The sequence below is a fragment of the Caloenas nicobarica genome, chromosome 25 (genome assembly GCF_036013445.1).
Source record: "Caloenas nicobarica isolate bCalNic1 chromosome 25, bCalNic1.hap1, whole genome shotgun sequence".
Lineage (NCBI taxonomy): Eukaryota > Metazoa > Chordata > Aves > Columbiformes > Columbidae > Caloenas > Caloenas nicobarica.
Genome location: NC_088269.1, coordinates 2,457,507 through 2,469,993, shown reverse-complemented (window position 1 = coordinate 2,469,993; position 12,487 = coordinate 2,457,507).

Sequence of the window (12,487 nt, the reverse complement as noted above, 5' to 3'; positions counted from 1 at the left end):
ACAGGAGTTTTCAAGCAAGATGTTTAGGATCAAACGCGTGCCTCTGTGCTGAGCACAGTCGATGTAACAACACCGGATTAGTGCTACGGAGGACTCGGCCTTGGTGATAGAAAAGTTCAGCCCAAGACAGGCTGCAGATCTGCGTGGCAGAGCCTGCAGAGAAAAACGAACTGGTTGGGGAAAGGGACACAAACTGTGAAAATAAAAGGGAGATGGGAGTGGGAAAATGTTATCAGAGAATAAAAGTCAATAGTGGGTATATAGCACTTGCTGCTATCAGCTTTGGTGGTGGGAGGGGGCTTGTCTAGCCCTAAAACTAAGCCCAGACTCCTTAAACTCACACTTTGATTCAGTTTGGTGTATTGAATCCACTTTTGCTCAGCTGTGGATATAAAGGAGAGGTTTGTGGAGGTCGAGCTGCGTTTCAGAATCTGGCCCAAAAACTGCTCATTCGACCTGCAGACTCTGACTCTGGGGGATTTTCCTTTCCAGAGGATCCACAGAGACCCCACAGCCCCTCACTGTCCTGCCCACAACCCTTCACACCAGAGAATTAATTTGCTCTGGAGGGATGCGCGGGGTCAGTACAAAATCACAGCACCTTCCAGAGGACCCACAGCCAAGGTCCTCTGCTCTTGCAATGACCAAATTTGATTTAAATGTTTCAAATCTGATTTAAATGTCTCAAATCGGAAATGTGGGAATTTAAAATCTCAGTAGCCCTTTGCATCTCCCTTGCAGAGCGATGGACATCACATAAAGGAGCTCCAAGGAGAACAGTCTGACCTTGACAGAGTTTATTCAATTTTTTACCTTTACAAGCAGCTCATTACTAATCTGGGCATCAGGCTCACGAGTCATTTAGGGAGAAATTTCTCCATCGAGTCTTAGAGGAACGTCGTGAACATCTGGGCTGGAAATGCCACACGCTCCTTCCTGCAAAGATCAAAAGTGTGAAGAGGCGAATAATTCCTCCGCAGCAGAGTGGAATGACGCGAAAAGGCTTGGCCGAGGCTCAGAAGTCTCTGTGATTAGGACAAGTGCGTGTTATTTTAGTATAAACTGCGCATTCCTCCACTTCCGCTGCAGATAGGCAAAACGACCTCTATCAACCCATGACTGTTTCTGAAGATCAGAGCCACTTCTTTGAAGATATTCTGCCCATTAAAATGTGGAGTGTTTACAGCGGTCATGTTAAAAAGATAAGACTTTCCAATGGAGGTCAGGTGGGCTGGAAATTCCGAAGTGCATGGAGGGGATGAAGAGCCTCAGAGAACAACGTGGGCATATTATGAGCTGGTATTTTGTTGGGTGCTGTAAGTTAAGGAGAGTTTTCCTTTTATAAAAAGTGAGCTTCTTCCAGAGGCAGAAGATCATGGATCTGCCCACGCCAGACCTATGGAAACTTCACATCCTTTTCAGCCCCAAGGGTATAACCCAAATCCTGGCGATGCCCAAATCCTACTCTGGATTTAATGCACTTTCAGATCTTCTGTTGGAGACACCAGAACATGAGATCCCCGAAAACATGACCTATATTTCCTTGCTCTCTTGTTTTTGCAGCCAAGTCTGGAAGCGTTTTGGGGAAGGAGCAGCAAGAAAGTCTCTCCTGTTCCTGAAGGAGCAGTTGCTGTTTTGCTGTGCAGCAAAGGGATATTATAAACTCATTTTTTGGTTGTTTGGTGGCTGCTTTTCAGCTCAGATGGCTCTAAGCATTAATTCTGCATACCCTAGAGTGTGGAACTACAAGTAACTACACAAAAGTGTAATGGTAATCACATAAAAGTACAATGGACTGTCTATAATAAACAATAAAGCCTGTAGAAATATCCTTTTCAGCCCTGTCCTGGGCACTGTAGGTTTGGAAATCCCCCAAAAAGCAGTTTTTCACCCCATTTAACCCAGAGGACACAAGAGCATCTTCTTCGAGGTGACAGGAGAGTGTGTAGGATAACCCACAAAACATACTGAGGATTTTCCCCTCCTTTTAAATGTCATATGGCTTTCCAAATTAGACAAATTAAACCCACACGTCTGAATGCATCTACAACTGTTAAACCATGCGTTGTGGGGTGAAAACATGGCATATTTTAGGATATATTTTTAGTCTGACTCTCAGTGTCTAGCATTATTTGCATTAGAGCAAAAAATCTGGTTTGCTCTGCTTAGGTATTTACTGCATTCGTTTAGGAATTCATTATATCCAGGCACTTGGTAGGTGTGAGAGGCAAGAAAGTAAAATTATCTTTCCCACATTACTCTATTTGGATCCCGAGCCAGTCACACTTATGCTGACTTATCCCCTCACTTTTTATCAAAGTTGCATTTTTGGCATGAGAACAACTTTCCTTTTTTAGCTCAGTTACTGCATAAAACAGCAAGTTGTTGTGGGAGGCGAGGTGGACGTGCTGGAAAAGTGTCCAGCCATTATTTAGGATGGCTTATACAAATAAAATAAATAAAGTAAAAAAGCAAAGCAGTGAGAACATGTTGTTCTCCCCAGGAATGACGGAGTAATGCAGTCCAGCCTTTTTCTTTACATGCGAGCTGAAAGATAGCCCCAAACCAGGCTGTTTTTAAGAAGAAACGGCTGCCAAGTTGAGATTTCTTGTATGAAGGTAGGGAGAGAAAAAAAAACGTCCCCAAACTTTCAGGCAAACCCTCTCTGGGTGCAGTCCCGCTGTCACCATTTCTCGGAGTTTTCCTGCCACCTTGCTGCAGCACAGGGATGCTACAAAGCCAGACTTAAACTGGCCTGGAGGAGAAATAACCTGGCAAAAAAAGGAGCAGCCTGATAAAGCGAGAGGGAGCGCATGGGCAGGAGGAAGCCGATGGGGTAGCAGCAACAGGAGTTGTTTGAATAAGAAGTCTTTTGGTGAAAATGCTCATCTATTGCAGCACAAAACACCTGCAAGTTTAGGAATTCTGAGGTATTCAAGCAGATAACACATGGTGAGTCCTGCAGAAAGGCTTGAGCTGGGAGAGGTTCCCATTGCCAACAGCTCGCTGTGTGCACGGTCTCCGCTGAGAATAATTTACCCTTCTAGCTGTTTCCCTTTACAAGAGTTTTCTCAGTAGGTAATTCCCATAAACAGAAGTGCTCAGCAGTTAATTGGGAACTTGTTTTTTTAAAAAAATATAAGGCTTAGAGCTTCAGCCCAAAACAGCAACCAGGTGTGCGATACAAATTCGAGTGCAGAGCACAGACCTCAGCGGTGCTGCTGCTGCCAGACTCCAGGGTGTGCTCAACCTTTAGCAAACATCAGAGAATTTACCAAGCTGAAAAACCCAAGAGCTCAGTGAGAAGGAAGCATCCTGTTTACCTCTCGAGTCCATCGTGGAAGGCAGCTGCACAAAAACCCCGTCATTTTCCAAGCATGACCCTGTCCCGAAGGTCCCCCATGCCCAGCCAGCCCTGCCGAGGGGACCGACACTCCCGTCAGCGGCCACTGGTGCGGCTCGTGAAAATTTGCTTTATCACGCGTAAAACCACAATGTGATATTTCGGCCCTCTTAACACAATGTACCGATAACAGGAACTGGGAACGGGGCAACGTTCCTTTAATCTCACCAGCTGAAATGGTCTTTGCTGCATCCAGGGAGCTACTTCCAAATGAGCGCGGTTTAAAACCAGCCAGTGAGGCCGGGGCCAGGCTTTCACCTCTGATTAAAGAAGTGAGGATAAGCATCAGGTTGGCATCTGCTTTCTGAGCATGTGAGAGGTAAATTTTTCCTTTTCCTGGTAGTGTTGCCTTGTTTCCTTGCTCGGCTCCGGGATAAGGGCCAGCGCAGGCTGCCATCCAGCCGCGGAGGTTCCCCTTGCGCTCCGCGTGCTCTGCGTGAGCTCCACACTCATAGAATCATAGAATCATTTTGGGTGGAAAAGCCCCTCGAGATCGTCAAGTCCAACCGTTCCGCCACCCCTGGAACTGCCCCATGTCCTGAGAACCTCATGTCCGTCTGTCCAACCCTCCAGGGATGGTGACTCCACCACTGCCCTGGGCAGCCTGTTCCGATGCCCGACAGCCCTTTCCGGGAATAACTTTTTTATAATATCCAATCTAAACCTCAATCCTTAGGGCAAATACAGGTTTGGAGTCTTTTCAGTGACACCTTTACCCCGGGCGTCCCTTCCTGGGGCTCACAGGATGGATTTTCTAATGCTGCTAAGTGTTCCTTTTGCACGCATCCACCTTTGTGATGCTGCTAAAAATCATTTTAATTGCTGAACTCTGTGGAAATGCCGATCCAAAAGGAGTCAGGATGTCAGCCGAGCACCCTGAGGACAGCTGTTCCGAGCAATAAAGTTACAGGCAGCACTGAGGAGTGGTCAAATGTCCACTGGAGAGTTTTTACACCCTGGGAAGGGACGTTTCCACTGGGGCAGTGGGAACATCCAACTCCATCACTGCCTTCCTCCTACCCAGCGCATAAAAGGCTGCATAAAGAAGTCTGAAATGGGGATAAATCAAATCTACAGTTTGTGGAAGACCTGGGATGCATGTTTAGAAAGTCATTAGCTCCACAAGGCTGGCTCTTTTCCCCAGCTGGCAGTGGAAGGGCATTGGCTGAGGGTCAAGGATAGCACAAAAAGCTATGGACAAGCAACAGGAGATTAAATTGCTGTCAGCCACTCTGCCTCGCTCCTGCTCGCTCACTGATAATGGCAAGCAGGATGGCTTTTAAAAATAAAATTGTAGCAGAGTGTTTCTTCCATTTGGTAGGAAATCACACGTGGAAACACCAGCTGGGGCAAAGCATCCCATCACAACGTGGAGATGGAGTTTTCATGTGGTTTGCATCTCTAGTGGCCTTTTAAGACGCTGGTGTAGGGCTTGGATGGTTAGACCTGTTTTTGCTTGGCCTGCCCATATCTTAGCTCCCCACCCTCTTTTTGCTTCGATAGCAGCGAGCAAGGAGCCCACGAGCTGCACCAGTGCCAGCCTTGCTGTGCCGTGGCCGGTCAAGGCAAAAAGAAGTTCACAGCAGAGCGCTCAGCGCTCACCATTCAAGCCAAACTCATTACGTGTTCTGTCCCGATCAAAGTCAAGCAACCGAGGTCACAGATTTTTGCTTTACAAAACACAACAGTAATGGAAATGTTTGCAGGGCACATATGAAGCAGAGCCAAAGACTAAAGGAGTTCTGAATCCCAATCTATGCTATAAATATTTGTGATAATAACTAGATATTCCCAGATAACCTTTCCTTCTATTAACTTCAGGCTAGAGGTTTTAGGCCAGAAGTGGAGCAAGTGATAGGACAAGAGGAAACGGCCTCAAGTTGCGCCAGAGGAGGTTGAGGTTTGATCTTGGGAACAATTTCTTCCCCAAAGGGCTGTGGGGCATTGGAACAGGCTGCCCAGGGCAGTGCTGGAGTCACCATCCCTGGAGGGGTTGGACAGACGTATAGTCCGGCTTATACCAACAGCTTCGTCTTAAAGGTTCCCCCTTTCTCTTGCAGTAAGTGCAGGGGTTAACGCAACTCTGGGGAGCAAACTGAGGCCCTTGTCTAAATTGTTTGCCTGTCCCGGAGCTCATTAGCGTTGCATGCAGTGCCCTGAGCAGTGTCCTGGAGGAAGGCGTGTGGCAGCTCCGTCAGGAAGGACATATGCCCCGCGACGCACAGCCTGCTCCCTCTGCTGTTAGCTCGCTGCTCAGGGCACGCTGCTTATCTCCAGTGCACTAATTAGGGTGGACAGAGGAAGCACAAGACGTGCAATCAATAGCATTGGGCCAAATTCGCAGCTGGTGGAAGTTGTCGATTGGCAGAGGGGTGTAAAAGAATGAGAAACTATGCGAGCGAGAGAAACCCCAAAGGAAAAGGAGAGAGTTCAGCAAGGAAAGCAACTGTGGTTGAGTTTATCCCTGTTTTTCCTGCAAGAATGACTTCAAAACTGGCACAAAGCTACAAGTGAAATTTTGGATAGCAGGTTGTATCGATGTCACGCTATTTTGTGCCTATCTCAGCAACAATCAACGAATGTAAGCCAAAATCAAATCACTTAAACTGTTTCAGCAGTTGAAACAGCCCATTAGTCTCCTAACTGTGGGTCTCAGTTTCCCGTGGATCCCCCCTCTCATTTTAACCCACGGGGGAATCCAGGTTGGGGTTTCATCGTGCACATCTGGTGAAGGGCAAGCACAGCCAGCAATAACTGCTGAACAGTTACATCAGCTACCAGTACTTGTAAAAATGGTAAAATGGCACATTTTTGCTATAATATTTGCTCTGCTTACAGTTCAGCTGGCTCATGTTTCAGGCCGTAGGCTTCTCTGTATCAATATCTTGAGCTGGGCACCTAAAATCTGGTAATGATAAAAGCAAACAGAGCACGTTCAGTATCGTATGATAACGGGGTTTGCTGTCCCACTCTCCCAAAGCTTCGCGTTTTGCCTTTGCCTGATTAGCCAGTGGTGACAGCTCAGGAAACGGATTCCACCCAATCTCACAACAACCGATCTAAACCGCTCTAATCTCTGGAAAGATAAGGAGTTGCTACAGCAAAGCCAACATAAACCTGCGAGCCACGGAAGGCCGGGCTGTTGTTTAGCCACCGTTGCTAGTTAGCTACTGTACTTGATTGCAGAGACCACCCTGTATTTAAACCTTCTCACTTAACTCGACACGTATCTTTTCAACACCATCTGAAGCTCAGACCCTGGACAGGCTCAGCCGCACGAGCTGAAGGACGTTGTTTGGGGAGCGTCCCCTCGGCCCGAAGCTGCTGCAGATATGACAGGCAGCGGCTTCTGCGAAATACAGTCCTGCTAATATTGAATTAATGGTACTGCAGCTGCCTGTTTGAAATAAAAAATAGCGTATTGTCTTTATTGGTGATATCTTGGGCCATCACAGAAACTGTAAGATTTAGAGCTAGGAAAAAACCCAGCATTGCTCTGTCGTGGAAATCCATTCCTCTCATATAATTTCCTTTATTGCAGCCGTGTTGATTGCTTTTATGCCTCATATTTCATTTGTTTACTTAAAAAAATGCAATCAAAAGTCCCGCTAAGCCCTGGAAATGCTGAGCAGGAGGTCAATCAATTTGCGCTGTGAACAGAATCCTATTGGGCACATACCCAACAGTGTAAAACATGTAAGTAAACTTCCTATTTCCAACATAAGCTCATTTGCTCTGAGCTGGATATATGTGGTATATATGTCAGCAACACTCTTCTATATTTTCTGGCATTATCCACTCTAAAAAGTAATTAAATTTTCTGGAATAATGCAGCCTCGTCCTAATGAGTTTTGGCAGCAATACTGTGTGCTGAGACGGGATTAGAAGTTTTCACAGCTAATTACTGGCTCAAATTCTGCTCTTGCTAACATCTGAAGTGACTCCTTGTGAGGCAGTAAATTGGGATTTACTAACACGCATCTGAAAGCAAACGCACTCAATTGCTGCAGATGTTACCAAGTGCTCAGCAGGGAGAGCAGGACCCCCGGCCACTATTCATCTTCTTGACAAGGGTATCAAAAGGGGGATTTTCCCCTCTGCTCTTATCTGGGAAAAGCAGCAGTATTTCTGACGGCTGCCCCTTCTGCTGCTTCCAGCAGCTTTGCATTTCCCCCGCAAGCTGCTCCTCTGGGGGAGGGCCAGACACGCTACGTGGCTCCGGTCCCGCTTCCCAGACATGGCCTGACAAAAAACGTCTCTTGCCTGAGCGAAAGCGGATGGAGGGAGATGGAGGGATGGAGGAGAGCAAGAGTGAGAGTGAGACAAGACACCTGATTTGTTCCCAAAATGTGCCCAGGGTTCTGAGGTCATTTGTGGTGGGATGTGCAAATCACAGAATCATTTTGGTTGGGAAAGCCCGTCGAGATCGTTGAGTCCAACCATAACCCAGCCCTGGCACTGCCCCCTGTCCCTGAGAACCTCATGTCCGTCTGTCCAACCCCTCCAGGGATGGTGACTCCAGCACTGCCCTGGGCAGCCTGTTCCAATGCCCCACAGCCCTTTGGGGAAGAAATTGTTCCCCAGATCCAACCTCAACCTCCCCTGGCGCAACTTGAGGCCGTTTCCTCTGGTCCTGGCGCTTGTTCCTGGGGAGCAGAGCCCGACCCCCCCTGGCTCCAAGCTCCTTTCAGGCAGTTCAGAGAGCAAGAAGTTCGAGGCTTCACCTCCAACGTGTCCCTTTTCCCACTGAGGGAAATCTCACATTTACCTGTGTGTGTCAATACAGAAGAAAAACCACATGATTTCTCCTGTAGCCTTCAAAGCAGGAGTTTAGAGTAAGACATAGGGCACATTTTGCAGCTGGTTTCTGCTTTTTGCAACACAGGCACCTCCCCGACCATTCTTCACCCCCAACATTGCCTGTGCTAGAAATACAGATCTCTGGCCAAAATGCCTGCTCCCAGCAGTAATATTCAATAATAATTCACTCTATATAATAAACCTCTTCTTCCAAGGGGTGCTGATAAGAATTTCCATTTTTAGCTAAGGGCAAGTGAACTATTCAGCCTTTATTTGTTGCTGTTGCAATTGAAGAAGGGGCAGAAGCTAATTTTTTAAACTTTTCTTGTAAATAGTGCATTAATGAAGACAGATGGGTCAGCAGTATAAACAAAAACTCTATCTCAAGCTAGTTTGGTTCTGGCTTTGTTTCCCAATATAGTAAGGAAAGAACCACCACCCCGGTTCCCAGCCTATTAACAGTGTTTGCACTCCAGATGTTGAACTGGGTTATAAGGAAGTTTAAATTAACACTGGGCTGTAGTTTTTCAAACGCTTGAAGTAGATGTTCAAGTGCCAGGAAATCTTCCTCTTTTTTTTTTTTCTTAAAAAAAAAGTAGATTTTGCTGGGGTTTGGCTCAGTGTGTTTCACAGACAATACTTAACTGAACGTCTCCTGTTATGCCGTGGGTGACAAACTGCCCATGTTAAAAACTGCGGGATCCTTTGATATTTCTGGGCTGCTGGTGGGTTTTGTTCACTTTGATCTCCGGGCTGTGTAAAAAGGGCAGCGCAGTAGCTGGAACTCGGGAGGAGGAGCTGGGCACAGATTTTTGTGGCTGCTTTTTGGGAGACGATTTTTCCTCACTTCTGGGGAGGCTGACCCTCATGCCTTTAGCTCCAGAGTTGCTGCTCACCTGGCCGGGCCTTTGGAAAGAGAGATGTGGCCACAATAGTCGGGATTTTTTTTTTTTTTTCCCCCCTAGAAACTGGTATTTGGGCACCTGCAAAGGGGAGAAGCAGGAGCTGGTAGGGAGAGGGGGTCCCCACTTTCCTGCCAGAACAATGTGGGGCTCTGTCCCTTCCCCCCCAGCTCCTCAAACCAGCCCGAACAGCCCGTCCCCCCAGAGCAAGGCGGCTGGGGCAGCCTTGGCAGAAAAAGTCAAGTTCAAAAAGCCGGGAATCTGTATTTTCAGCTACACAGGGCACCACAGAGCAAGCCCGGACCCCAGCGATCACACCCAAAAAAGGGTTAACACCAGAAAGCTTTGGGGAGAAATCAGTTTGAGGCATTTTAGTCCATGCACAGAGAGCTAAGAGATTACGGATCGGTTCAGGGAACCCCACATTTCCAAGTGTTTTGTGAAATCCAGCACTGGCGCTGAGTGTTTGCACAGGAGGCAGGTGGGGATTCCTTCAGAGGCCAAGAGATGAGGAAGGTGTCTGGAAGTTCGTGCTCTTCTGGAGCATCGTGTGTGTTGGTTTAAGAGCAGCAATCCAAGACCGAAGCTCTTCCCTCAGCTCCCTCGCTGATACGTTATCCAGGCTCTTCCTCCCTTTCTATCATTTATTTCTGCAAAAATCCGACTGTTGTTGCTGGTTTCAGTGAGACAGGGTTGCTGCCTCCTTTAGCTGCATGCAGTAATTCAGAGATGGATGGGTAGATGGATAGAAAGACAGAGATTTCCATACTGAAACCATATTTTTTCAAACCTTTCTAAAATTGGCTTGCGCTTTTAAGATTTTAAGTCAAACATCTGCTAGCATGTCGAGAAAAAAACAGATCAGAAATGAAAGGAAAATCAATGCACGCTACTATTTAATGTGAAAAATAAATTCTTTTAGAAACAGAAGTCACAGTACGGATGTGGATGGAAGGAAGGGAATAAAGAAACAAAGAAAATGAAAACATGCAGTGGAATATTTTTCCAGGGCCCTCTCGCCGACGTTGCCAGCACTGAGAGCTCGTAGCACCGGCTCTTGTTGTGCACTCACCATGTTATTTGTGTGTGTCGTATCTATACGGACAGGTGCATTTAAAGCCGAGCACTTCTGAGTTTGCAGAGGCAACCTTAATTTACTACGTAGGGCAAGCTCTTTAGAAAACAACTGCCTTCGGTTTTTTTCAGTGCCGTTTTGCTTGATCTCCGCCATCTAATTGCATGAACACCCAGCGAATGTCTTTGCATAGTTCTAGTCAAAGGTAAGGCAGAAGTCAGGTGAGGTTTTGCTCACAAAGCAGGCATGCAATCCTCGCAGACACACAATGAAATGAAATACTCATCTCAGCAGCTCTGATCTCAGGTTATGAACAGCACGGGTGCTGCTGAAGGATTCAAGAGATGCTCAGTTTTCTCCTCAAGTAGCACAATAGGATTAATCTTGTGCTTTATGGTTTTTCACCACAAACTCTGGCTGAAATCCCCTTCTATCAGTACAGTCCTTGTTTCTTTATAAAGAAAAAGTTACTAATATCAAAAGACTGGCTGGCCTCTAATCCTAAAAATCTATCATTGATATTTTTACTCGTCTTGTAATTCACACATGCAGCTTTACTAACTGATAAAATCCCCTGCCTACACACGTCTGCAGTGTTCTGTTACTGTATCTGATCTGCTCCAATACAACAAATCTCTGGCAACAAGGGAGCACCAAGGCAGCCACTCTGCTTCAAAAATTTATAGTGGTTATGGGCGATCAGAGTGGGTTATTTATTATTTTTAAGGCACAGGTTCTCTACGTTGTTCAGAAATGTTGGTGCTGTTCGGCAAAGGCCAGCGGTGCAAAGAGCACGCCGGTCAGATCACCGCCCAGGAACAGTCGCGGAAAAGAGATGATAAAAGCAAATGTCGGATTATCTCCCTAACGCTGGATTATCGCTCCTAACAAGGTGAATGGTTTGTCTTGGCAAATGGCTTCAGAAGAATCGTGGATGGTTGTGAAAGGATCTGAGCGGTCACACTTCAACTGTTGGCTGCCGCGGTTCGTGTCAGCAGGGGGAAATATCGCACCTCTTACGGATTCTTTTAGCGTGCCATTAACCACAGATTGAGATTGCAGTGGGGAAAGGTCTGCGAGCCGTGTCAGCCACCCGCAGGGTGACATCTGTAGCAGGAATAAAGCAATATAGCCCCACGGCGCAGCCTGCTATCTGGAAACACGCAGCACGAGTGGAAACCGCATAACTTGACAATAAACTACACGGCTGAACACTTAAGGCAAAGATACCCCTGCAAGAGTGGTTATACATTGGACAAGACTAGATGTGCTCCAGAATGCTATTTAAATCACTGCGGCGAGTGGACATTTCTGTAAGCAAGGGAGATAAATGTGACATACAGTATTTACAAGTATTTAGGGGAGAAAATGAATCAGAAACCCCGATCTCTGTACAGCACAACTCAACAGAGGGATTCCATGTGAAATAGGAGCAGTACAAGGTTTGATCCAAGCGGGATTACACACAAGCACAAAAATAAAACATTCTGTATTCTACATTATATTACAAAAGCAGGCAGTCAATAAATAGGTCAATAAATTATGGGAAGCACAGAAGAGTATGTGTGAAAATCGGTGAAACTGGTTTTAGTTGGTGCATGATAAAGACTTTTGTGTTCATTCCCATGAAGTGTTAGAGTGATTCTTTCAAAGGCCCTTATCACTTCCAGGGAAGATAACTTTCCCTTAAAAGTGTAAAACTGATGCAGGGACAGTACAGGAGGCTCTGGGACAGGCTGAAAGAGTCAACGTCACTTACACTTTCCCAAGAATCTGACAAATTTGCAGCTTAGTATAAATAAAGTGACGGGTCTATTGTTTCTCAGCTCCGACACCTTCTTATCAGCAGGATTTGTTGCAGAAGAGTGGCGGAAACATGGCATGTGACTCCGTCCTATAGAGTTTACGTGGGGGGGCAAGATCTTTACGAATTGACAACTTCAGCACATAAATAAAGGAAAGATCCTTCTCCATCTATGCAGACTAAACGCAACACGACCACTTGGCCATTGGAACTGGATTACGCAGCTGAATTGTAGGTAATTTACTGGACTGGGTAGGGAGATGAGTTTCTTAACTGGTCTAAACTGGTACAATTTCAAGGGTTCAGGAGATTTACTGCACTTATTTCTGCCACCTGAAGCTCTGGCCCTTGGGAGACGACGCAAGGCTAAGGCAACAAAGCCAGCGCTGCTTTATCCAGGGTGCTTGGTAATAAACACACACAGGGGGAATTTCTTGCCATTGCACATTGCTCCTGGGCCTGTTGGTTTACTAAGAAAAACGGGAAAGGGAATGGTTCCCTTC